This window comes from Sitophilus oryzae, unplaced genomic scaffold (assembly GCF_002938485.1).
Source record: "Sitophilus oryzae breed Bouriz unplaced genomic scaffold, Soryzae_2.0 scaffold_1494_pilon_pilon, whole genome shotgun sequence".
NCBI classification, from domain to species: Eukaryota; Metazoa; Arthropoda; class Insecta; order Coleoptera; family Curculionidae; genus Sitophilus; species Sitophilus oryzae.
Window position 1 is genome coordinate 3,151,000 of NW_022146163.1, and position 26,255 is coordinate 3,177,254.

Genomic DNA, 26,255 nt, shown 5'->3' on the forward strand with positions numbered 1-26,255 from the left:
CCAAAATAGCTTCATCGACAAAGCATTTACAAAACAAACAAAAGCACAAAAACAAATATACAAATAATAAAAAATGTCATACAATACAAATCAATTAAAAAAAAATTACGTCATTAAAATTACAAATAAAACATACATGGACATTGTAGAACACAGGCGCATCAAGAAAATTTTACAAAAGGAAAATTGTAAATGGATAAAATCATGTAATAGTTATAAAAAAAAGATGATCAAAATTTTAAAATTCAAAATTGTTCATGATTAAACATCAACAAAAAAGTCGTTTACCGCATATAGGGCTCTCTCCAGTAAGTATGATTTCAGAGCAGTGGCGGATACAGAGGGGGGGCCCATGGGGCCCGGGCCCCCCCTAAAAGCTGTAAATTGTGTTAAATATTAGGCTTTTGGGTTAAAAATGGCGCCCTAAAAGGCATATTCTACATTACTTTTTATTTTGAGCCCCCCCCCCCTAAAATAAACTCCTGTATCCGCCCCTGTTTCAGAGCTTTGTGAAATGCGGGAAAGAATGAAAGTGACTTGATATTCAAAGGCAAATGATTGTACATTAGTATTGAGCCCTTAAAGTACAAAAATACCGAGGGTGCCATTTAAACATCAAAGGTGTAGTCATTTCCGGTGAAACAGAAAGTGACGGAAAACAATTGAATACGTCAATGAATCCTAATTTATGTCACACACTAAAATGCCAAATCGAGCCACTTTTGAGACCCCCGTATATATTTTTCAGCCTTTCTTAAAAAATATTAAAAATACAAGAACTTTCCTGAAATCAAAACTATTTCAAGAATATTTTCCTGAAATACATTCTAGTACATACTTTAGGTTTGCACATAAACAAAATTCTCAAGTTATTTATCCTAGGAGCTACAGATACCCGACGCACTATTGTCGGACCCTGTATATTCGTAATATTTTATTAATATTTATTTGTTTCTGTATTAATTAGTTTATAATAAAATAACTAGGCATGCCAGTTTCAACTTCCAATAATTTGACAATCACAATTTTTTATTTACAAATTAGCGCTTTGGAGTTTTTGATTTTTTTTACAATTTCAACTGTTATTTTAAATTTATTTTGTTTTTTTTTATTTTGTGTTTCAAACATATTTTTAAAATATCTGCAAACTAAAAGTTGATTAGAAAAAGCCTTTTGTATGTAACTCGACAAACAAACAAACCAACAAACAACGCTTTATTGTACAAAAAGCCAAAACGGCTTCACCGACAAAGCACTCACAAAACAAACAAAAGCACAAAAAAAATTCAAACAACATAAAATACACAATACAAATAATACAATTCAAAAAAATTTAAGTCATTAAAATAGCAAAAAGAATATACATGGACAATTGCAGAACAGTACGCAGTAAATAGATATAATTTTAGAGTTAAAAATATTAAATTCTTGACCTTTGACCAGTGTGTGAGATGATCAAAATTTTAAAATTCAAAATTGTTCATAATTAAACATTAACAAAAAAGTCGTTTACCGTATATAGGGCTCTCTCCAGTAAGTATGATTTTAGAGCTTTGCGAAATGCGGGAAAGAATGAAAGCGACTTGATATTCAAAGGCAGATGATTGTACATTTTTTTGGCATTGTACAGTATTGAACCTTTAACTAGTTCTGAGCTCGGGGTTGGCAGATAAAGATCATGCTCCGCATTCCTAAGTGGAAAGTTATGAGATGGCCTTTCGGGAATAGCAGATATGTGCTTGCGGATTAAGCAAACGGATTCAAAAATGAATAAAGAAGGAAGAGTCAGTATTTTGAAATTGTTAAAGAAATTCTGGCAGTGAGTTCTACTGTTCAGTCCCAATAAATATCACATGATCACAAGCCATGATACAAAGTTTTTTGTATGTAACTCGAAGCGAGTTCCTCTTATTTTGAAACACGGTGTAGTGTGAACTTGTGGAACTTGACCTGTCGCGTAATGAAATTCATTCTGAAAGCAGCCATGCTACTATACTACTTTACGTTACCGATATTGTTTGTAGTAGTACTATTTCCGAGTAATTAAAGTGAAAATATGCGATAAGGGCAATCTCCGGGTCGACAACTTTTGCGCTTTCATTGTTGTTGCTGTTTTAAAAATAGAATTTTATATAAAAAAATATATGTTATTTATACGTCACACTTTTTTAGTTTAAGGTATTTATAAATTATTGTATTCTATTAAAAACGTTAAACCATTAATGTTTAATTTGAAAAAGGAACAAAAGTGTCTATGTCTATAATATACTTTGGTATACCGTATTATACAGGGTGTCCTAATACTCCGTCATTGTAGCACTACTGAGTATTTTTGGAATCAAAGTAAGTTCATTGCGGCTATAATTTGAAGGGCCCCGGGGAAACACATGATATGCGCCTTTTTACAAATTTTACAGGAGAGCACTGAACGGCTGGTGGTTTTCAGGTTCCTTCCCTGCATGTATATTTTTACTAGGTATACCGGGTGCGTCTCAAAAGTGGCTCACCCCTATAACTTTTTTATTTTTTCCGATAAAAAACGAGATTTGCTATGTTAGTATATGACATGAATTAGGATTGATTGAGGTATTCATTTGTTTTTGGTCACTTCCTCTTTCACCGGAAATGACTACAACTTTTCATTTTTAAATGGCACCCTTGGTATATTTTTACTTTATTCGATAGAAAATGACACACCATATATCATTTTTTGACATTTTCGCATATAGTTTATTTGAAATTGTAACAAATAAAAATGCTTTTTCCAAATATGCTAATGAGCCACCCTTGTTCCATTTGAAAAAAATGAGGTATAATTAAAAATACGATTTGGGCATCTTTTAACCGGCCAGGACAAGACACGAAAAACATTTGACGATCAAAACTATTTTCTCGGGGCTCCTTGATTAAAAATTAATATTTTTAACACAGATAATTTTTTTTTCAAAAGTTGACATAGTGTGATATGTCATTTTTTTCAGAGTGTCATTTTCTATTGAATAAAGTAAAAAAAAATACCGAAGGTGCCACTTAAAAATCAAAAGTTGTAATCATTGCCGGTGAAACAGGAAGTGGCCGAAAAGAATTGAATACGTCATTCAATCCTAATTTATGTCATATACTAACATACCAAATCTCGTTTTTTATCTGAAAAATAAAAAAGTTATAGGGGTGAGCCACTTTTGAGACGCACCCGGTATATCATAGGGCTTAATAGCTTATTGCCCTGCAGAGTTTATACATTTTGTATAGACCAGGTTAGACGTTATTGTAAAACCCTAAAATTAAGAATTGGCGCTTATCATGTTTTTTTCCATGGACCCTTCATTTACCTTTACATAAAAGTGCTTCGTTTGTCTGTTAGAGGGCATCAAACTTTAAAATAATTAACACATTTTTTCAGATACTTTAACAACCGCTAAAAAAACTTCATTATGCAATTCATAATACCTTAGAGCTAATAATTATGATTTATGTTGGTTGTGAGATTTTTAGATAATTAAAGAAATGAGATTGTCTCTATTGAAAAAAATCGTCTTCGGGTTGTTCAAAAAAAAATCTTAACAAAAACTGTGTTATCTTTAGTTTATTGTTGTTTATTTTAAAAACTGATGGCGCTGTAGTCATAAAAAGTCGTCTCCAGGTGTGCGTCGAACGTAATAAATCGTCAATTTACAGCTGGAATTTTATCCAGTCTATTCTAAAAATAAATTCACTGTTATGTCACCTGTTGCTCGCAGGATATCTTTAACCGATTAACAAATATTTTAATGTACCTGCATGCCCGAATAAAATACAATTACGTATGTAGATATATTTAAAAAATTAAAAAGAGTGACGTCGGCCAATTTAAATCTATTAGATGTTTTTATTTGATTGGCAATGTTATACAATAACACTATAATCATATCAACCATCCACAACACTTTTTCTACCCTCCCCTATTGCTGTCAGGTACGTTGTCCAATAGTCCAAACCACGTTCCTCACAAATCGACTCTTAGTGCTGATTTACACGCATCCAGTACGTGGCGCCAGCTTCACTGGCATGGTGTAGAACCGTTTAAGTACTTTTTAGTGCCAGTGATTGACAGAAAAATTTATTTACACGGTGACTCTATAATGCCAGTGCTAGCGTACCAGTGAAACTGAGGCCAGCTACTGGATACTTGTAAATCAGCATTTACTCAGACTTTTAGTAGACATTTACTACTACCTTGTAAAGCCTCTAACCGGCGCCGGCGCGGCGTCAATAAGCCGTCTCACTATATTTTTAAAGCCACTCTTGTCTCGGAACAACGATACCAGGGTACTACGGAGATTTCCATATATTTACAAAAATTGTAATTTAGATATTTTTGAAGTTATAAATGTCATACGTTTATCTACCAGGATTATACCATAGTCTGTTTTCTTTATTAATCGGATAGCGCATCACTTTAAACATACAGTTCATACCAAATAAACTTTTAAGTCACGTGGTTAAGCTTGACCGGCACAGCGTTGCCCACTTTTATATATTTTCTTTTAATCAAATTATTTTAGGAAACAAAAATAAATTAATAATAAATATATAAACAGTTATTATTTACATCAACAAAATTCACCTTCTTAACGGCACTAAGGGACATAAAGGGCCATTATAGTGTCACCAACGGATCTGTAGCTACGGGGTATCGGCAGGGGAACGCAGTTGTAAACAAAACACGCCCAATTTCATTCATAAAATAGGCATGGGCGTACGGTGTTATATGAAAATAATGTGTATCATAAATATAATACTCAGATTAATATTTTTTTTCAAAAAACTTTATGCTGTTTGAATCGTTACTGTTGAGTTAGCAGATAAACACTAAAAGCTTTTATTAAAGCTCCCTTTAAATATTTTGAATAATTTTATTATTGTGTTGTTAATATAATAGAAGAAATAATTACAGCTGGGGGTTGGAACCTTTGGTGTTACACAGCAAAATAAAACACTAAATCAGTACAATACACCAAAACACTTTTAATTTTACACTGGACGCACGTTTCGCTAACCATGTCTGCCATCAGCAGATGATCAAGACTGAGTCTTGAGGTATATTTATTTATATATCTATACTAACTATATTTTTTTCTATAATACATAATTTTAGATATAACTATTTCCAGCAAAAAAAAAATCTTGAAAATTGTTAACTTTGGAAGCGCAAACAAAACATAATTTTACTCACCAGTAGATCCAATATTGCCTATTACACCAGATATGGTATCGCTCCGCCAGCAGTTTTTAAAGCTTAGGTCATTGTCTACCCATATGTTTCATCCAAATAGATAATACTTGACTATATTTTCGAATTTCGCGTATATATTTATATCTCTCTCTGCAATATAATGGGCCGCTCCATTAATATTTATCCGTTATTTTGACATTTACGCCAAAAAAAAAAGCATTTGATTTTAATAACCCCCTAAGCGTTTCCCTGCAAAAGGAAAATTCGATTCTTCCTGCAATTTTTGCAAAAGCTTTCTAATTACGGGGACGAGTTTGAATTCGAGATAAAATCTATTTATCAAATTCCTGACCACTTCGAAAAAGTCGTCGAGCTTTTCGACAGCATTCTCACGTGGTCTTTTCTTTCCAGAGCTGGATATCATTTTATCGGGGTTAGTTTTCAGCCTTTTTTTATCTTCTGTGTGAATTTTTTTATAGCCGATACATCCGCTCAAGTTTACGTTTAAGCGGCAACTTAAGCGAACTCTCTGTAGCTTCTTCATCGCAAACCCTATTATGAACACAAGGAAATAAACCAAATGAGATTTCATCCACGTTATTATTAACTTACTTATATAAATTAGCTATTATTTCTCTTGTCTGACTATGTAGCGTCTTACCCTTAACAAATTTATTCATTTTAAAACACAAATAAACGATCAAACTTGATATTAATAATTAAAAACTATGAACGAAAAACATTATAACAAGATAACAAAACAATAAAACACAACTTAACTATCAAATATACGAAAAATATTGGAATAAAGTTTAGGATAACCGGTATAAAATAATGAAATAAAGTAATAATGATCAAAAAAATGACACCGCCACTGGATATTTCAATAGTATTCAATATTCCTACTCTTTTCAGAAGAGGCCGTGAAGTTGGGGATAAAGCAAGCGAATAGGGAAGGCGTAAAAGCCATGGCAACCGCGTGGTAACAAATCATGTGACGTACTCTCGCCAATCATGTTCGATGAATATGATGCCGGTTCGATGAAATGGGCGATGCCGGTTTGCCAATGATATCGCTGAAAAATCTTCAACTTTCATAATAAGCAGATTATACAGAATGAAAGAAATAAGTTATTAAATAAAACATATCGAACAATATGAACTACGTTAAAATTCCTTAGTAATATACGTCAGAATATATGCTAAACACATTATATATAATAAAAATATATTAAATTTATAGTTCATGTCTGGCAATTTTGCAATTTTATAGATAAACGTGGCAATATCGATTTGTTTTTCTCGCATTCCTTCCGTAGCTTCAGATCCACTGGTCAAACAGTACTATCGCTTTCACGTTCAAAATATTCTAATAAAGCTACAATGAGTTTTTTACAGTTATTAGTCTAATCTTGTACACTTCGCACTAAAAGAGGTTCTAAAAAGAACAATGTCAACTGCAAGGTCTGCTACTAAACATTTTTAAGCTTAAAGTATCACAACACTTTATTTAAACCAAAAACTTATAATAAAAAACTAAAGTGTCAAAACGAATGACAATGTCAGGAAATAAATAAATAAATGCGGCAACTTGACATTTTTTACAGCAGAGCTGCCGCCTGAATCCCCAGCGGGAAATTTAAATTCCACTTAGTCAGCACGGCGCCGAATATGTCCATGGTTGGCAACAATTAATTTTAAAATCGCACCCTCGACGACGTAACTAAAAGTTTATTGGATATGAACCGTATTATATTATTGTACAAGAACTTTAAATTTTACAAAATTAATGTAAACTTACTACTAATGAATTTATTTTGTTCCAGATGCCTTGGATATCATCAATGGATCGGCTGGCTCATATTTAATCTAGTTATTGCCTAGGTAAGTTATTCAAATTCAATTTCTTTTAATATTTTGCTCATAGTTTGTTTGCCTTTTTTCGGTTAATTCTTTTAGAAAATCCATACGGTAGGGTATTATTTTGATTTAGCTATCAGCAACATTTATATCAAATTACAGAATGTTTGTAATTACGTTAAAACAGACTCTGTCCTATATATTTTGTTTTCCCGTTTGTTTCCGTGAACTTGGCACCGTTACAGTCGCAAACAATCATTATTTCGTTTGCGCTTCAACGTTTACTTTTCAGGTAATACGTTACTAAGTTAATTTAATTGACTTGGTGTTAAATTTAGATACGGCCGTATCACCTGTTGCTTTTGGCAAGCTCCGTGTGACACTAGGTCCAAGACACTTAACAATTGAATTAAAAATATATTAAGGGATATCTAATAGAGTGAGATCTCGTCATTAAAGAGTTAGTAGTATTCATTCTTCATATTCGGATATAACGATATAACTTTAATAAATGAGATATATGTTTTAATAAATGCCAAATTTTGTATTTTATTGGATTTATTTACGGATTATTGTATTTATTTATTTTTTAATTAATACAAAATCACCTTTGACTAGGGTTCAAAACCGGGAAATCCCGGTACCGAATGTACCGGGAATTCCCGGTTCTTTTGAAATATCAAAGACCAGAACTAGAAATTATTAATTCCCGGTTCTTTCAGTACTTTCGGGACTCGGTAATAACACTTAAACATATATTTTTTGTTACGTGCGAAAGACTTTTCTTACTTTCTAGCGGTCGAAATCAAACTCTTCTAAATAAATAGTGATGCTATCTCTTACTGTTCTTACTTCTGAAGTTATTTTAAAGTTTCAAGTAAAATATTTATTAGCAATTATTGAAGTTTAAATATGTTATATTTTATTACTCAGTATAATATTGCTAAATGTATTACTTATATATTTTGTGTTATGCGTTTTTAATTGAAAATGTTACTTAAGTTTTTTTTTCAAATTTAGTTAATTTGGTTTCGAGTTTCGAGGTTGGTTTATGTTTGATGTAATTTTTAAGCTACCTATCTATAAATTTTCTTTTTTAGCCGACCATACCAATAGGTATGGTAGGCTATTAAGTTCGGCAAAAAAAAGTTTTTTTAATTTCACTCAAAATGAGTTATTTGGGTCATAAATGACCTAAATACAAAATATTTTCATGGTGTCTATCTGTCTGTCTGTCCGTCCGTCTGTAACACGATAACCCAAAAACCGCTGAACCGATTTTACCCAAATTTGGCACAAAAATACTGTGGCACCCGAGAATCTGGCCATTAGTTTTTGGTGGGGGTGGGAGGTTGGTGAGGGGGTATGGGAGGGGGTTAAAAATTTTAAATAATCGTAACTCCAAAATTACAGTAGCTAGTAAAACGCGGTTTTCTAATTAAGATTAGGAATAATATTTGCAATAACATCAAAATCAGTCAATGTCGCAGTTTTTGAGATATGTATTAACACATTTTTGTATGGGCGGCTATACGTGCCTCCCGGCGCCCGTTTTTCTTTTTTTTTTTCGCTTTGTGTTTATGTTTACTTTCTCATTACTTAATAATTTAATATTGTTTTCATTTGAAACTCAATTTTTTATGGGTTTTACTTTAAAGAACCATCTCTTGCTTGCTAATTGACGAACTCGACAATAATTGAACGAAAATATTTAATTACGGTTACGGAAACTCTTATTAATACTACCAATTAGGGTTCAGATCTTTTTGGCCATCACAGGAACCGGGCCTCGGTAACAGTAATTAAAAAAATATTTTTTTGTTACGTGCCAAAGACTTTTAATACTTTCTAGCGGTCGAAATCAAACTCTTCTAAATAAGTAATGATTATTTTATACTTATTGTTTTTCTCTTTTAAAGTTCCTATAATATTTATTATGTTAGGTTTTAATAGATATTTGCACTTTTAATTCAATATTTTAAGGCTTTTGCCTCAAATTCGGTTAAGTTGGTTTATGTTGCTTGATGTGAAATTTAAGTTACTTATACTTTTTTCATGACTCATTACTTAATAATTTGATATTATTTTCATTAATGATCTTAATTTTTTATCCATTTTACTTCGAAAAACCATCCCTTGCTTTCTGATTTATGAACTGCACCACCACTGAACAAAAATTAGTCAGTACCGAAAGTATCGAAAAAAACGGGAAATCCCGGTTCCTAAGAGGCGCGGTTCCGAAATTCCCGGTTCCGAAAAACAACTCCGGTTCCGGAAACCCTATAATAAGGACAGACATTTTACTTACACCTTCATCAGGGTGGGACGAATGATTTAATATTGAAGAAAAATGTGGGTAAATTTCGATATAATTGATGGGGACGGGCTACAGAATGACGTTTTTTACCTTTTCAATATTTCAAACTAAACTTGTCTTTCAAATCCTTCAATTTAATAGCTGTTATTAAGAAGTTTCACTTCAAATATGCGCTCATAGTGCACGCACTGTTTTTTTTTACTTGGACGTGTTTTTTTCTACGGTTGTGTACCCCGAAAATATTTAACCATGTTAACCTGTTCGCCGCTACTGGTTTCATCCCCAATTCCAAGAATTATCATAGTTAACTAAATCCTAGAATTCTAATATCAAGCCGCCGCGCCGCTGTCGCTGCATACATAATGACTCGTAAACCAAACTAAACTAAGCAAATAATATCAAAATCCACAACTATATCAGGCTGAAATGTAAATATTTAGTTGCGAGCTATCGATTGACACTTCCGGTGCCAGCTAATGACTCGAATATGTCTGTCTGTTGTTGGATCGTCAACCTCGATTTCAAAAATACTTTTGGAAATATTTTTAAGTCCATTTCCTTAGTTTAAAACTGGGTTAGTTAAAATATACCTACAGGGTAATTTAGAAAGAAAACAAATACCCTTTTATTTTTTATTAAAGAACAAATCAAAATTAACTTTTTTTAATAAAACTTAAACAATTAAAAAAGTTGTGTGTGCACTATGTGAAGCATATTTCGAGTAAAACTTCTTACTAACAGCTATTAAATTGAAGGATTTGAAGGATGTGCTTGAAAAAGTGTAGTTTGAAATGTTGAAAGAGTATTACATTAAAAATTAATAAATAATTTGATTCATTTTCACAAAATTTGTATTAAAATGACCGTCTGTCCGTCTAAGGACTCTATTCGGGTACCTCTATCCAAGTGCCGAGTTTGGTTCCAATCGACCCATAACTAAGAAAAATCCTGATGATTTCGTCCATTAGAGGCATCGCGGTTCGAAATTTTGAGGGTGTCGTTCTGTAGCCCGTCTCTAATTATGCCGAAATCGACCTACATTTTTCTTCAATACTAAATCCTTAGTCCCACCCTGGTGAAGATGTAAACGAAACGTCGTATCCAACTTTGCAGGGTGGGACTGTGTGCACCGTCGCTCACCTAGCCTACCCACCAAATTTGGTCGCGATCGGACGACATCAACTTTTGACGTTTCTTACGTCAAAACTAACTGTTACAGTGACACGTGTCGTACACGGTGAAGTTGGCCTTGTTTCGATCCTTAGTAGGCCTTGGTATCGACCCCGAGCAATATAGAGAAATTGAAGAATTCTTACAATACAATTTGTATCAAAAACTCGTCGGCGAATCTTTGAAAGTAAGGTTTCCGAAAGAGACTCTTGGAGTAGAGGTTAACGTTCAACAAACCACCCCTTCAACGTATAATTACTATTCCACTGAAAATATATATCCCCAAAATACTTTTGTACGTCCACAACAATCGAATATCTTTAACGAGAAATAATTTCTCGTTAAAGATATTCGATTGTTGTGGTATTTGTAACACAAATTATTGTGTAGAAATTAACCCAGGATTAGGAAACGACAATCAGCCTTTAGGTTACTCTTCAACTCAACTACTTTCCTTACAAGACAGATCAGTTTCAAACATTCCTTCTTTTTCATAAACATCAAATAGAGAAAGACAACCTTCTAATTCTCAACTAGCACAAGCTGAAGCTGAAACAGATCAGCTTATAAATTTTCTAAAAATCAGTCAGAATAAACAACCAGTTACACAGAGAACCAGCACCACTATAGCACAAACTCTTTACGAAAAAATTCCATACTTAGCTCCTAGTTCCCAAGATGTTTCAGCTCGAATACCTGACATAAGCTACCCAGAATATAAAAATGTAGTACAATTAGATGAAGAATTGCATGAATATATAGATACATTTATCAATAAACAAGTTCAGATTGCTAGGGATAATCGATTAACAGTTGAAGAAGCTTACCAAACAGTTCTTTTAACTTTGGGGGAAGAAATTCAAAGAAGTCTAGTAAGAGATACTTGGGTAGGAAGCAAGCCAGAGTCAACAGCTCCTAGAGTACTTGATAGTTCGCTTAAATGAATCTGTTCTCAACCCGGCTGTTTGGAAGAATGGTAACAGTTTGGTCTCGGGTGTTATTTGTCCTTGTATTCTTTAGTCATTGGGTTTTATAGTGCACGAAATGTCTTCAAAATATCATGAAAATACATTCCTACATTCCGAGTTTCAGCTCTCTAGCTCACGTAGGGCTCGAGTTACAACGCTATAAAGACCCATCTCAGCTTCTTCATTAGCTTATCACTTTTTCCATTGTTACCACTTTTTGTTCCGCGTGTCATCTCGCTAGCTCGTGTGTCACGGCCTTGAATTTTTACTCCCAGCGCGCGTAAAGATGTTTTCACTTCAAAAAAAACTGTTAAATTATTCGAAATAAATGAAATAAGTTTGATGTCGAAGTTGATCGTTGACACAACCTGTATATAGGGTGTTTCAAAAAGTGCCATCTCTTGTGGGGAGGTTCCTCGCGTACAAATAAGATTTATTTTTCATATCAACATAGGTCCAATTCTGCTGTGTTTCCTAGCTACAGGGTGTTAAAGTCTTAATGTTTTTTCTATTTATTATACTTTTCTTCCAAGTACTTTTAGCGTTTCGAATAAAATTTTGAGGATAAAAATTACTATAAATGCGACATATTTTAAGGCTAAAAAAGTGTCTCCATATTCATCAGGGACGTGCGATATGGGTTATCACTAGAATATTTTTCTAAAAAAAACATGTACGCCACTGACTTTTTTTCTTTTGTTAGCGAAATAGTTTAAGCAGTTTAACTCTGATTAAAAGTTTTCTCTTGATATTTTGTTGATTTCGGTCTCCTTTATGAGATAAACGAAATTTTATTAATTAGCCTTGATCCAAGTCTAATAGCAACCATTAAAAAAAATTAATATCATTAACTTGAGGAAGTTTTAAATAAGTACTCATTGATTCCTCATCACAAAATATAAAAAAAGTTCCTATAAACATGGATATGGAAATGCATACTTTTAGAGTTACAGGATGTTAATACTTTTTAAAATTCGGTTTTTTGTAATTATCTTAAATACCATAATTTTATTATTTCAAATTGGTGTATGTTGGACTAATAGTAATAATAACTAATAGTAATAATATTTAATAATAAATTAGGTAAAATATATAATTTATTAATTTCATTTTTATTTTAATTTTATTAATTGTGATTAATAAAATTGCCTTTATTTCATCAAGGCGGCCGAATTCGACAAAATATCAAGAGATAACTTTTAATTGGCATTAAACGGCCTACACAATTTTGATATCAAAAGAAAAGTCAGTGGCCCACATGTTTTTTTTTTGAAAAATATTCCAGTGATAACCCATATGCACGTCCCTGGTGAATATATCCACACTTTTTTAGCATTAAAGTATGTAGCACTTATAGTAACTTTTACCCTCAAAATTTCATTCGAATTACTAAAAGTACTTGGAAGAAAATTATAATAAGTCGAAAGAATATTAAGGTTTTAACACCCTGTAGCTACGAAACAAAGCAGAATCGAACCTACGTTGATATGAAAAATAAATCTTATTTTTACGTGATCTCCCCACAAGAGATGGCACATGTTTTTTGGAAAACCCTGTATTTCCTTTTTAGTTTATGTTAATATTTTATGTGACATTTCTCGTAATGCAAAAATTGCCGAACAATATTCATAATAATTACTGTCTTAATGATGACCTCTCATACTAAGAAATGCCAATTTTAATTTTTATATAAATATAGAATTACAAGTAAACCGACAATATAAATAAAACGTTTGTTTTGAATAATATGTTTTGATGCACACCTGCACAATCATTACTTTATAAAGTTGATAAATTATAAGTACCTTGCTATTTGTTTTTCATACTTTTAAATTAACTGACCTTCGTAATGTTTGTTTTTATTATAAACGCAGTAATTGTAAATTGTGTAGTTCCCGAATACCGGATAGTCTCACTTAATGGATCATTCTCGTATGTTTTTTAAATGTTTTAATTAATTTCCTTTGTACTTTAATTGCTTTACATCCATTATGTTGAATATATTTTACATAATCTCGTCAATGTCAATATTATTTATTAATATTTCCCCATATCACAAATAAATTAAAAGTTATACAAGGTGTTCCGAACTGTATTCCGGAAACTTCAGCAGCATATTTTGAAGATATAAAAGTTCGTATAAATGTATGTCTTAAAATGCTTAGTTTTTGTGATACAGGGTGTATAGAAGTTTCATTTTCATTTCAATTTTTTTCAAATAATTTCTAAATTAACGTCAATATTTGGATGAAAATTGTAGTCTAGGAGTTTTTTGATACATGAGAAATTTGATTTTGATGTCAATATGACTCCTCTTTGCAGGGGCGCCACCTACATCTGTTTTAACTGTTTTGAAGAGTAATAACTTTTTGTCGGTATTTGTATAAAACTACTGAGTGTAGAAATATACATTTCCGTGATTTTTTACGTTAATTTTTTAATTGTCTCTTGGTAAAAATCGCTACGAGCAACCATTCTCGAGATATTTAGAATAGAAACATTCAATACTTGTCATTATTGACAAAAAACTCGACAAAAAATAAACAAATTGAGTAGATAGTTATTTGACTGAAATGATAAATTTGGGAACTTTTTATTTTCTTAAAATAATGAAGTTTTCTTCGAAAAAATGATGATAAAACACTTTTTGTTGAACTTTTGGCACAAAAACATTTCATATTCATGATTTCAGTCTAATAACTATTTACAATGATGACAGTTATTGATAATTTCGATTCCAAAAACCTCGAGATGAACTAACGTCGAAACGTCGTATAAATGTATATTTTTTTAATTAGTATTTTTTTACAGGTATGGACGAAAAGTTATTACACTTAAAACCAGTTAAAAATACGTAGATGGCGTCCTCTACAAGTAGGAGTCATATTGATATCAAAATGAAATTTCCCATATCAAAAAACTCCTAGACACCAATATTCATCCAAATATTGACGTTGCTTCAGAAATTATTTAGAAAAAATCGAAATAAAAATGAAACTACACCCTGTATCTCCGAAACTAAGCATTTTAGGAGATATATGTATTTATACTAACTTTTTTACTTATTTTTATCAGAATATGCTGTCGAATTTTCCGGAATACAGTTCGGACCATCCTGTATATCACAAATAAATTAAAAATCCCACAATTGAAAAAGGAAATTGATGATCTATTTAATTTTTCTTAAAGATCACTATCGTGGAGAAATTAACAATAAATGGAAAGCAACGTTCTATTGTATTCTCTAATTTATTAATTAAATTTAATTCAATTAAAATGCTCATTCCTCTTATATCATTTTTCATTTTCTCTGCTTTTAATCTATTTAAAAGGAAAATTACTCGAAAATAATACAACATGAATACAATCGCTTTGAGATAAATATCAATATTACAGAAAATTAGTTAAAATACTGCAAAGAGGAGTTAATTAATATAAATCATTATTTGTATTTGTATTTTCTCTTCAAAAGAATCCTTTTAACCATTCACAGATCTTTTTATTTAAATTTATTCTGTATTTATTAATAATAATTTATATATTAACAATAGTTACGGCTCAGCTATGTTGAAACCCCAGTTCCCCGATCGGTTGCCAAAGTTAAGCGACGTTAGACGATGTGGTATATAGACTGGTGAAATCATACGGTTAATTGTAGCATTGTGTTTAGTGAAGTTGCAAGACCGTACCATAACATGTTCTACTCATGCTTCCAATGGGAAAAAGGAACAGGGATAGGAGTATTTGGGTTGAAAACTAAATACTCCGAATCAATATAAATAGGCAGAAATTGCCTTAGAGAGGAATTATCGGAAACAAGAAATAGCCATCTTACCTCATAGTCAAGCAGCCTTAAAAACGATCAACTCAATTGTCGAACGATCAATTCAAAGTTGGTCAAAGAATGCCTACAGAAGCTGAACAAATTAGTTTTAAAAATGTATATTCTCTTAAATAATTTTAAACAAGTCAACAATGAAAACGTTTTTACTATTGGATATTGGTTTAGTTTGTTGCTACAAATAAAATATTTGACAAAGGTAAATTTCTAATAGACAAATAGCAACTATAGTTACAGTAATGTCAAACAGTAAAACATAATTTCTTTGTTTATATTTATTAAAGATCACATGATATTTTCCTTGTGGAACACACAAAAAAATGTAGACCTTAATCTGCGAAGTCCTACATTAAAAAAAATCTGAAGCAATAGATTTGTTCCAGCATAGCGGAGAACCGTTCTTAGAGATCGGGGAGTTAGCAACTCATTGAAAGCAGGAATTATAAAATACGATCCTGCTTAGTCTGCTACTATCCTGCTTTATCCTGCTTCAAATCCCAACCCAGCCACACCTGCCAATTTTGAGCTATAGTTACTTTTATTTTGGTTGCTGACTTCCCAGTTGGCAACACATGAGAAGCAGGATCGCCAAAACTGGTTCCTGCTTGTGCTGCTATACCCCTGTTGCATCCTGCTCTAAATTTCATCCCAGCAACACTTGCTGTTTTTAAGATACAGCAAGTTTAAGTCTGATTGATGACGTCACACATACACTGATAAAAAAGATAGACTTGAACTAAAGTCGTCATCGTTCTTGAAAAAAAAATAGTGGCAAGAGAATTTATTTTAGGGTAAAAGAAAATATTTTAGCTGAAGAAAAACTCTCTTAACTCAAGAAAACTGGTTCTCTTGAAAAATTCGAAAATTTCTCTTGAATCTATTTTCATTCAACCAAGTGCGAGTTACTTTGTTTTAAGATAATAAGAAAAATACGCTAGGAAGTACTTCATTCAAGAAACATGGTCATTTTTCCAATAGCTAAATACCCTTTTGATGAAAAATAATAACAACACGCCAAAGACGATAACGATGGACGGTATATACAATCAGTCGGCAGTCCGATCAGTCGTACATCATAGTACGCACGGGTTTTGTTGCTTGGAATTTTGCATAATTTGCTTTTTAAACGCATATCGTATAACAAATTAGTGATCGTTAACATGCATTTGTCATTTTTTATGGACAACTTTTAGGATATATGGATTCTTTAAAGGAGTTTCTGAAAAAATGGAAATTAGAGCATTTATTTGCTATATTTGAAGGTGAGAGACATTTACCTAATGCACCTGTTTAGATAATGCATGTGTGACTATAGATAGAATAAGAATATAGGTATCGATTTTTTTATGCAAATAATTACAAAAATTTTAGAATTTCAAGTCGTCGCGCGTCGTATTAAAAAATTCAAAATGTGACCAAAGCTTATAATTTTAATAATTTATTTGCTTTACTTTGATTAGTCGTGATGTAACATTTCTTTGTAATTGGTAGAGTGATGAACCACCCCAAAAAATACCAAGGAGTGAAGAAGCAGAAATAACTACTATCGAGGAAAATAATATCACTTTACTTACTACAGACCAGGAAAACCTAAATTTATCAGAAAATAATATACCTCGTAATATGCCTGTATATTTTGTATAGACCTCTCTTAAATCAAAATAAATTTTAGTCGAGTCAATAGTATTCGCTATTGGTTTAAGAAAAGTGTCTTTTTAATCAAGAAATGTCCCTTTTCAATCAAGAATTTTTGCATGAAACAAAGAGACTATTGTTCTTGTAGCAGGAACTTCTTTGCATATTCATTTTGGGTCAAGAGTGAAATACTTTGGACTGATAGATTCTTCTATTCTCTAAAGTAATTTTTTAAAGCTTATGAAAAGATAGTTAATGCTTTGGGCAAAGAAACGTCGTTCTTGGCCCTATTGAAAAGCGCCAATCTTTTGGGTCAAAGTCATATTCATTTCAACTGAAAGATCCTTTTTTTCAGTGAAGTTAAAAGAAATCATTCCTAATCTTAATGTCTGACTGATTACCAGGAATCGCTTCGTTCTGTTTTAAAAACGGCAAGAGTGGCTGGTATGGGATTTGAAGCAGGATATGGCAGGATTATAGCAGCCCAAGCAGGAACTTGTTTCAGCCATCCTGCTTTTATTGTGTCGCTATATGTGCCTGAAAAAAAGGATCTCTCGGTCGAAATGACTATGACTTTGACCCAAAAGATTGGCGATTTTCAATAGGGCCAAGAACGACGTTTCTTTGCCCAAAGCATTAACTATCTTTTCATAAACTTTAAAAAATTACTTTAGTGAATAGAAGAATCTATCTGTCCAAAGTATTTCACTCTTGACCCAAAATTAATATGCAAAGAAGTTCTTGCTACAAGAACAATAGTCTCTTGGATTCATGCAGAAATTCTTGATTGAAAAGGGACATTTCTTGATTAAATAGACACTTTTCTTAAACCAATAGCGAATACCATTGACTGAACTAAAATTTATTTTGATTTAAGAGAAGTCTATACATATACAGACATATACAGGCATATTACGAGGTATATTATTTTCTGATAAATTTAGGTTTTCCTAGTCTGTAGTAAGTAAAGATATATTATTTTCCTCGATAGTAGGTAGTTATTTCTGCTTCTTCACTCCTTGGTATTTTTTGTGATAGTTCATCACTCTACAAATTACAAAAAAAATGTTACATCACGATTAATCAAAGTAAAGCAAACCAATTATTAAAATTATAAGCTTTGGTCACATTTTGGATTTTTTAATACGACCACTTGAAATTCTAAAATTTTTGTAATTATTTGCATAAAAAAATCGATACCTATATTCTTATTCTATCTATAGTCACGCATGCATTATCTAAACAGGTGCATTAGGTAAATGTATCTTACCTTCAAATATAGCAAATAAATGCTCCTATTTCCATCGTTTTCAGAAACTCCTTTAAAGAATCCATATATCCTAAAATTTGTCCATAAAAAATGACAAATGCATGTTAATAACGATCACTAATTTAATATACGATATACGTTTAAAAAGCAAATTATGCAAAATTCCAAGTGGAAAATTCCAAGCAACAAAACCCGTGCGTACTATGATGTGCGACCTATGAAATGCGACATGAAACTGATCGGACTGCCGACTGATTGTATATAGGTACCGTCCTTCGTCATCGTCTTTGCATGTCGTTATTATTTTTCATCAAAAGAGTATTTAGCTATTGGAAAAATGGCCATGTTTCTTGAATGAAGTACTTCCTAGCGTATTTTTGTTATTACCTTAAAACAAATTAACTTGCACTTGGTTGAATGAAAATAGATTCAAGAGAAATTTTCGAATTTTTCAAGAGAAGAAGTTTTCTTGAGTTAAGAGAGTTTTTCTTCAGGCAAAATATTTTCTTTTACGCTAAAATAAATTCTCTTGCCACTAAATTTTTCTTTTCAAGAACGATGACGACTTTGGTTCAAGTCTATCTTTTTTATCAGTGTGACGTCACCAATCAGACTTAAACTTGCTGTATCTTAAAAACAGCAAGTATTGTTGGGACGAAATTCGCAGCAGGATGCAACAGGGGTATAGCAACGCAAGCAGGAACCAGTTTTGGCGTTCCTGCTTCCCATATGTTGCCAACTGGGAAGTCAGCAACCAAAATAGAAGTAACTATAGCTCAAAATAGGTAGGTGTTGCTGGGTTGGGATTTGAAGCAGGATAAAGCAGGATTGTAGCAGCTCAAGCAGGATCGTATTTTATAATTCCTGCTTTCAATGAGTTGCTAACTTCCCTCACCTCGTTCTTGGTACGGTTACGCTTATGCGCAGTAGAGAAAATGCGTTCCATCAACGAGGGAGTCGTTTAGCGAACGATATTACGTTCCAACCAGAATTGTAATCGTCGGAACCGTATTCGGAAAGGTGATTTCGATACCAGCCTAAAAGCAAGAACAAACTACAAATCCGATGTCGTCGATCCCAATTACCGTTCTAGAACCGTACAAATTTCTGTGTTGGAACAAACCTATTACAAGTAAAATATAATTAAATGTCCATTAAACCTAATGCGTTTCTGATCGCAGGTTCGTCGAACCAAGTCGTGATTTACCTAATTGTTTCCGTAGAATCAACGACAAACAACAATAACATCTGTTCGACGAACAGCTGCCAACACAAGCCATCTTTTTTGCGCCTTAAGTAGTGCCCCTATGCAGCTGTAAGTGCATTTCTTCAAATGGGTCGATGCTAGCTAGATCGAGATTGTTTCAGATTTGTCAGGAAAAAAATAACACGAAAATGGGTCTCCTCTGTCCAGCCTAATCCCAAGATTCAATAAAGACGAGGGGTTTCTTTTGATTGTCAGAGTCACAGAGAAAGAACCTTTTTTAGCCTTTTATTGTTAACAGCCGGGCAGGTTTTATTGTATTGTCAACAGAGAAGATTTGGAGTAAGAGGATGAATAGTAGTGATGTGTCAGTTTTTGAGTAACGCGATTTTGGAGTGGTATTTTTTATACCGTCGCCGTCGTGTTGCGCTCCAAAACGAATCAGGAACCTGTTACTGAAGAACGACAATTATAATAACGACGAAATTACAAATTATTTATAATTTGCAAATAAAATATTTATAATCGCTCTTGGAGTTGGCGTGAACCGCAGTAACTGCATTAACGACATGTTGAGATAAGCGCTCATTAATGCCGGGATCCCATTACCCAACACGCCACGCCATGAAGATCTGTGCATATGCTTTTCCATTTAATTATATGTATTGCGTATACATTAGTAATCGAGATGGTAGATTATTTATAATTATGTTGCTGCGCAATTGCCAAGTCATTATAATTATTATAGAAATAAAGATGACTAATATTGATACTAACAATTTATAACAAAATTGTTGAATAGGTGCTTAAAGAGAGACTAAATAAAATAAACTGACTTGGTTTTAAATGAGATCTCACAACTTTTTATAGTGGAAGAATTGTGTTGCGAGACTTGCCATTTCTTACATTCTATGTTTTTGATGGGATTAAAATATCTGAAGTTCTAAGACAAGTTGTAAAAAGTAGATGAAAAAATTTATCAAATTAATTTGTTTCAATTAAGACAGATGATCTTGATATTTTACAATGGAGATAAAACAGATAATATAACAATTTACTTCCTTGTTTGGGTTTTGCAAATTTAGAAAGGAATGTCGCTTATTCCAAAACAGTTAAGTCATTCGCTGTTTTAGAATAGTTCGTCAACTATGCTTATTTAAATATTTATTCTACATTTACTAAATGATGTTTGAATAAACAGTGATATGTATCTAAATAAAGCTTCGAGATATTTTAGGCGATTTGAGATGTTTCGCAATATGAAGAAATAAATTGTTTTTACTATTCAGTATTTCCTAATTTATAAATTTGATTTAATAATTAGGGTTGTTATGTAAAGGTTTATTGTTTTTGTGATCGTTATTTGGCAGACTCCTATTAATTTCGAAGGCATATCTTGCCTTGTTGCCTTGTGCTACGGGTTGTACAGGGTGGGTCAAATTGGACGCTTTGAAAGGGAAACATCCTTTTCTTTAGGAGATAGACGAAAACTAATATCGGTGTCTGAAGCCCAATTTTTATCAAAAACATGATGGTGAAAAGCGCACATCGATATCAGTTACCGTTTCAGAGTTATTCGTTGTTCAAAAATCTGCATTTTTAACAAATCGCTGTAACTTTTTGCTATGGAAAATTTTGAATTTTTGTGAAAACATTTCCAAAGCATCTTTTTACGTAGAATTTAATGGTTTAAGTATAATGTTTTTAAAATTAATAATTTAAAATTTATCAACAGAAAACTTGATTTTTATATGGGACACCGTGTATATTTTTAATCCATTGAAAAGAATTTAAAATTACATTTCCAAAAATATAGCATACATGATATTTTGCTTGATTCTTCTTTGAAATATAGAGCTTTTAAAAATTCGCCCGCTTTGAATAAGTATAGGCTTTGAACGGCGCGGCGCCGGCTGTAGTGCAAAAAAATCTAGGTGCTCACAGCAATTAAAACGAAAATAATATATGCAGTGAGAGATGCGGAATTTTATAACAATTTAAACTATATTTAGCAACACATCAACACATTTAAACTATATCTAATAAGAATAAAAATTAATAGCAAACCAAGACATGAGATTTTGCTACAGGTGTTCGTCTTCTGTTATGGACAGACGGGGCCGTTTTTGAACATTTCTCGTGGAATTCATTACTCAGTGGGGATGAAAGATACACTAAGTACTTCTAATTCTTGTCTAGATTATATGGGCAATTATTTGTATAAGAACCTTTATTCATCCGCAAAGATAAAAATCCACTAAGGAAACAGGCATTAACTCTGGCGGCCAACGGCAGTTATTCTCGAAATTGGCTGCAAAAATTTGCTGATAACTTCAGCGTTCTGAGATAGTGCCTCGTCTTGCTGGAAAAATATGTTTTCGAGTTTCATTAGGGGCAGATCATCAATAAGGGGGCCAAAGCCTACTAGTTACAAGTGGCGAACTTATAAAAATTCTGCATTTCGAAGGAGACTATAACAAGATATCAAGTGTGCTATATTTTTGGAAAGGTAATTTTAAGATCTTTTCACTTAATTAAAAATATACAGGGTGTCCCGAATAAAAATCAATTTTTCTGTTGATAACTCTAAAAAAATATACTTAAACCATTAAATTCTAAGTAAAAAGTTGCTTTGGAAATGTTTTCACAAAAATACAAAATTTTCTATAGCAAAAAAGTTACAGCAATTTATTAAAAATGCCCATTTTTGAAAAACACCTCGTAACTCCGAAACGGTAACATATCGATGTGCGGTTTTCACCATCATATTTTTGATAAAAATTGAGCTCCAGACACCGATATTAGTTTTCGTCTATCTCCTATAGAAAAGGGTGTTTCCATTTAAAAGCGTCGAATTTGACCCACCCTGTACAGAGCACATCAATATCTGTTACCGTTTCGGAGTTACGGGTTTTCAAAAATGTGCATTTTTAACAAATCGCTGTAACTTTTTTGCTATGGAAAATTTTGTATTTCTATGAAAACATTTCCAAAGCACCTTTTTACGTAGAATTTAATGGTTTAAGTATAATTTTTCTAAAATTAATAATTTAAGAGTTATCAACAGAATAATTGATTTTTTATTTGGAACACCCTCTATATTTTTAATTAACTGAAAAGAATTTAAAATTACCTTTCCAAAAATATAGCACACTTGATATTTTGTTATAATCCCCTTCGAAATACAGAATTTTTAAAAGTTCGCCACATTTAACTAGTAGGCTTTGGACCCCTTATTGATGATATGCCCTTAATGGAACTCGAAAACATATTTTTCCAGCAAGACCGTCTCTGAACGCTGAATTTTTGCAGCCAATTTCAAGAATAATTGAATAGCTAACCAAGATCCCAGCCGTTACTTAGTGCCCATGGATCTAGTCCTATGAATATATTTGCGAAAGAATAAAGGTTCCTTATTCTTCCGTATAATCCAGACAAGAATTAGAAATACTTAGGAGTTATAAGAGGGTATCTTTCACCCCTACTGAGTTAATGAATTCCGCGAGAAATGTTCAAAAACTGCCTCGTCTGTCCATAAACAGAAGACGGTCGATATGTCGAACACCTGTAGCAAAATCGCATGTTTTGGTTAGCTATTTATTTTTATTGTTATCAACAGAATAATTGATTTTTTATTTGGAACACCCTCTATATCTTTAATTAACTGAAAAGAATTTAAAATTACCGTTCCAAAAATATAGCACACTTGATATTTTGTTATAATTCCCTTCGAAATACAGAATTTTTAAAAGTTCGCCACTTTTAGCTAGTAGGCTTTGGACCCCTTATTGATGATATGCCCTTAATGGAACTCGAAAACATATTTTTCCAGCAAGACCGTCTCTGAACGCTGAATTTTTGCAGCCAATTTCAAGAATAATTGAATAGCTAACCAAGATCCCAGCCGTTACTTAGTGCCCATGGATCTAATCCTATGAATATATTTGCGGAAGAATAAAGGTTCCTTATTCTTCCGTATAATCTAGACAAGAATTAGAAATACTTAGGAGTTATAAGAGGGTATCTTTCACCCCTACTGAGTTAATGAATTCCGCGAGAAATGTTCAAAAACTGCCTCGTCTGTCCATAAACAGAAGACGGTCGATATGTCGAACACCTGTAGCAAAATCGCATGTCAAGGTTAGCTATTTATTTTTATTGTTATTAGATATAGTTTAAATGTGTTGATGTTGGTTAAATATATTTTAAATTGTTATAAAATTCTGCATCTCCCATAGCAAATATTATTTTCGTTTTAATTGATGCTCACAGCTAGAATTTTTTTGCATTACAGCCGGTGCCGTTCAAAGCCTACTTATTTAAAGCAGACGAATTTTTATATACTCTATATATCTCGAAGAGGAATCGAGCAAAACATCAAGTGTGTTATATTTTTGGAAAGGTAATTTTAAATTATTTTCAATAAATTAAAAATATACAGGGCGTCCCATATAAAAAATCAAATTTTGTGTTGATAATTCTTAAATTATTAATTTTAAAAAATATATACTTAAACCATTAAATTCTACGTCAAAAGGTGCTTTGGAAATGTTTTCATAAAAATACAAAATTTTCCATAGCAAAAAGTTACAGCGATTTGTTAAAAATGCATATTTTTGAAAAACACCCCGTAACTCCGAAACGATAACAGATATAGATATGCGGTTTTCACCATCATGTTTTCGACAAAAATTGAGCTCCAGACACCGATATTAGTTTTTGTCTATCTCCTATAGAAAAGGGTGTTTCCATTTAAAAGCGTCGAATTTGACCCACCCTGTACAGCCAACCCATTACGTTGAGCTGAAAACCTTTTATTGGTACACCTGTGAATTGTAGTACAAGTGGCACCCTGTGGCACCGAAGAAATTTCTCAGGACTAACCGAGAAAAATTGAAGATTTTTCTTAATTTAAGTAAGAATAAACTTCGGATTGTCACGGGGTTTTTAACAGGACACTGTCTCCTCAATGAACACCTTAGTAGGTTGAAGCTGAGAAACAACGGCGAATGCAGATTCTGTGGGGAAAATGGGGAAACACCAGAACACCTTTTCACTGAGTGCACCGAGACTCCAACTATTCGTGCCATACATACTGCCATTACTCGTTGACGAGTATTTGAACCGCATCAGAAGATGGTCACGCAAGGCGTTTTCTTTCATGAGCTTTTCTGTGACTGAAAAGCCCGATACGTGATGTTTTATCTGTCTATCGCACTCCAGACATTCAAAAATCTCATTGCTTTGTTGCCTCTTTACTTTTTGGTTGTCGCTGTTAACTGAATTTACCATTCTTCTCCATTCCGTTCTATTGTGAGCTGCTTCTTCCCACTTATTCTGCTTGTTAATTCCCTTCAAGTTTTCGTGGAAAATATCCTTGTACTTTTTGAGTTGTCCACCCAGGCTCCTCTTACCTTCTACAAGCTCATCGTAAAGCAGAGATTTTGATATGCGGTTTTCTTGCATTCTGCATACGTGACCAGCCTACCTTCAGCGGGACTTTGTAATCATAACTTCAATACTCTCGCGGTTAGCTTTTTGAAGCCATTTTATTTTCGATACCTTTGAGACATGATGGAACTATTTTATTCTTAAGAGTTGTCTAAGCAAGTAAGCAAAGTTGTCTCTGTTGCAACTTGTTTAATGCGTTCATGTGTGGGCGGTACAGCACCCAGGTTTCGCTTCCATATAACAGTGTGGGGATTATAATAGCTCGGTATACTGCAAGTTTCGTTTTTGTACTCAAGTCAAGATTGTAGAAAGCCCTGTCTTTTAATTTCCAGAATGCTGTTGAGGCGCTGCTAATCCTGTGCTGAATTGGCCTGAGTCGATATTGGCCTTTTCCGAAATCAAACTGCCAAATATGACCATTTCGTGCCATAAACTTTGGTACGAAGGCCTAACCTCTGGAATCTGGAAAACCGTTTCAGATACTGGCTTTTGTCAAAGCCGTGAAACCATATGAGGGACACAATAGATTCCTCTTGCATACAATCTATACAATCTACAACTATGATCTTTGGGCTGTTTCTTTTTGGCACCAAATTAAACTTAACATCTTGGTGTTCTTTAAACAATCCTTTCATATTTAAATAGCTATTTTTCTAAATTTTTTTTCAATGGTTTGTATTATTTTTGATAACGCGTGAACAGTAAATGCGTGAAATATTGTGAAAACGTAATAATCGTGTATATTTTTAACTATTAACATAAACTTTTCTGCGTTAAATTTACGCTAATCAGTTTTGACGTCAATTCGGTTGTTATTGTTAATGTTTAAAATAATTTCTCTATCGAATTTAACTGTACTTTGTTTTTCGAAGTGTGAACTGAAACGAAAAGATAAATTGTTCCTTATCTGTCGTGTAATTTACGAGGTGTCATCGTTGATATATTAAGATAAATAAATGTGACAATAAATTTATAATTTTTAGTAAATGTAGTAAAGAACTTTTGAATTATGTCTAGAGAAATATAAATTTGTGGTAATAATTCTAGACCAAATTATTTATTTTTATTTTTAAAAAACAGTATAGTTGTATCTTTTTCAAAATCAGCCTACTAAAATTTAAAATATTATTTGATTGGGAATGGTCCTCCGGAAATTTCGGCAGCATATTCTGCAGATAAAAAAAAGTTTGGTATAAATGTGTGTTCTAAAATGCTTAGTTTCGGAGATACAGGGTGTAGAAGTTTCATTTTTATTTCGATTTTTTACAAATAATTTATGAAGTAACGTCAATGGATGAAAATAAATCTGGGAGTTTTTTACATG

General features: G+C 32.6%; 1 protein-coding gene across 3 annotated transcripts in view; it reads left to right on the forward strand.

The window, feature by feature from the left end:
• The window catches only part of LOC115877509 (atrial natriuretic peptide receptor 2-like), a 335,138-nt gene that overhangs the window by 58,105 nt on the left and 250,778 nt on the right, over positions 1-26,255 (forward strand). For all 3 annotated transcript variants that reach the window (XM_030893711.1, XM_030893710.1, XM_030893712.1), the window contains one exon: positions 7,042-7,099. The gene's annotated coding sequence lies outside the window, so the exon portion shown is untranslated. The remainder of the gene's footprint in view (positions 1-7,041; positions 7,100-26,255) is intronic.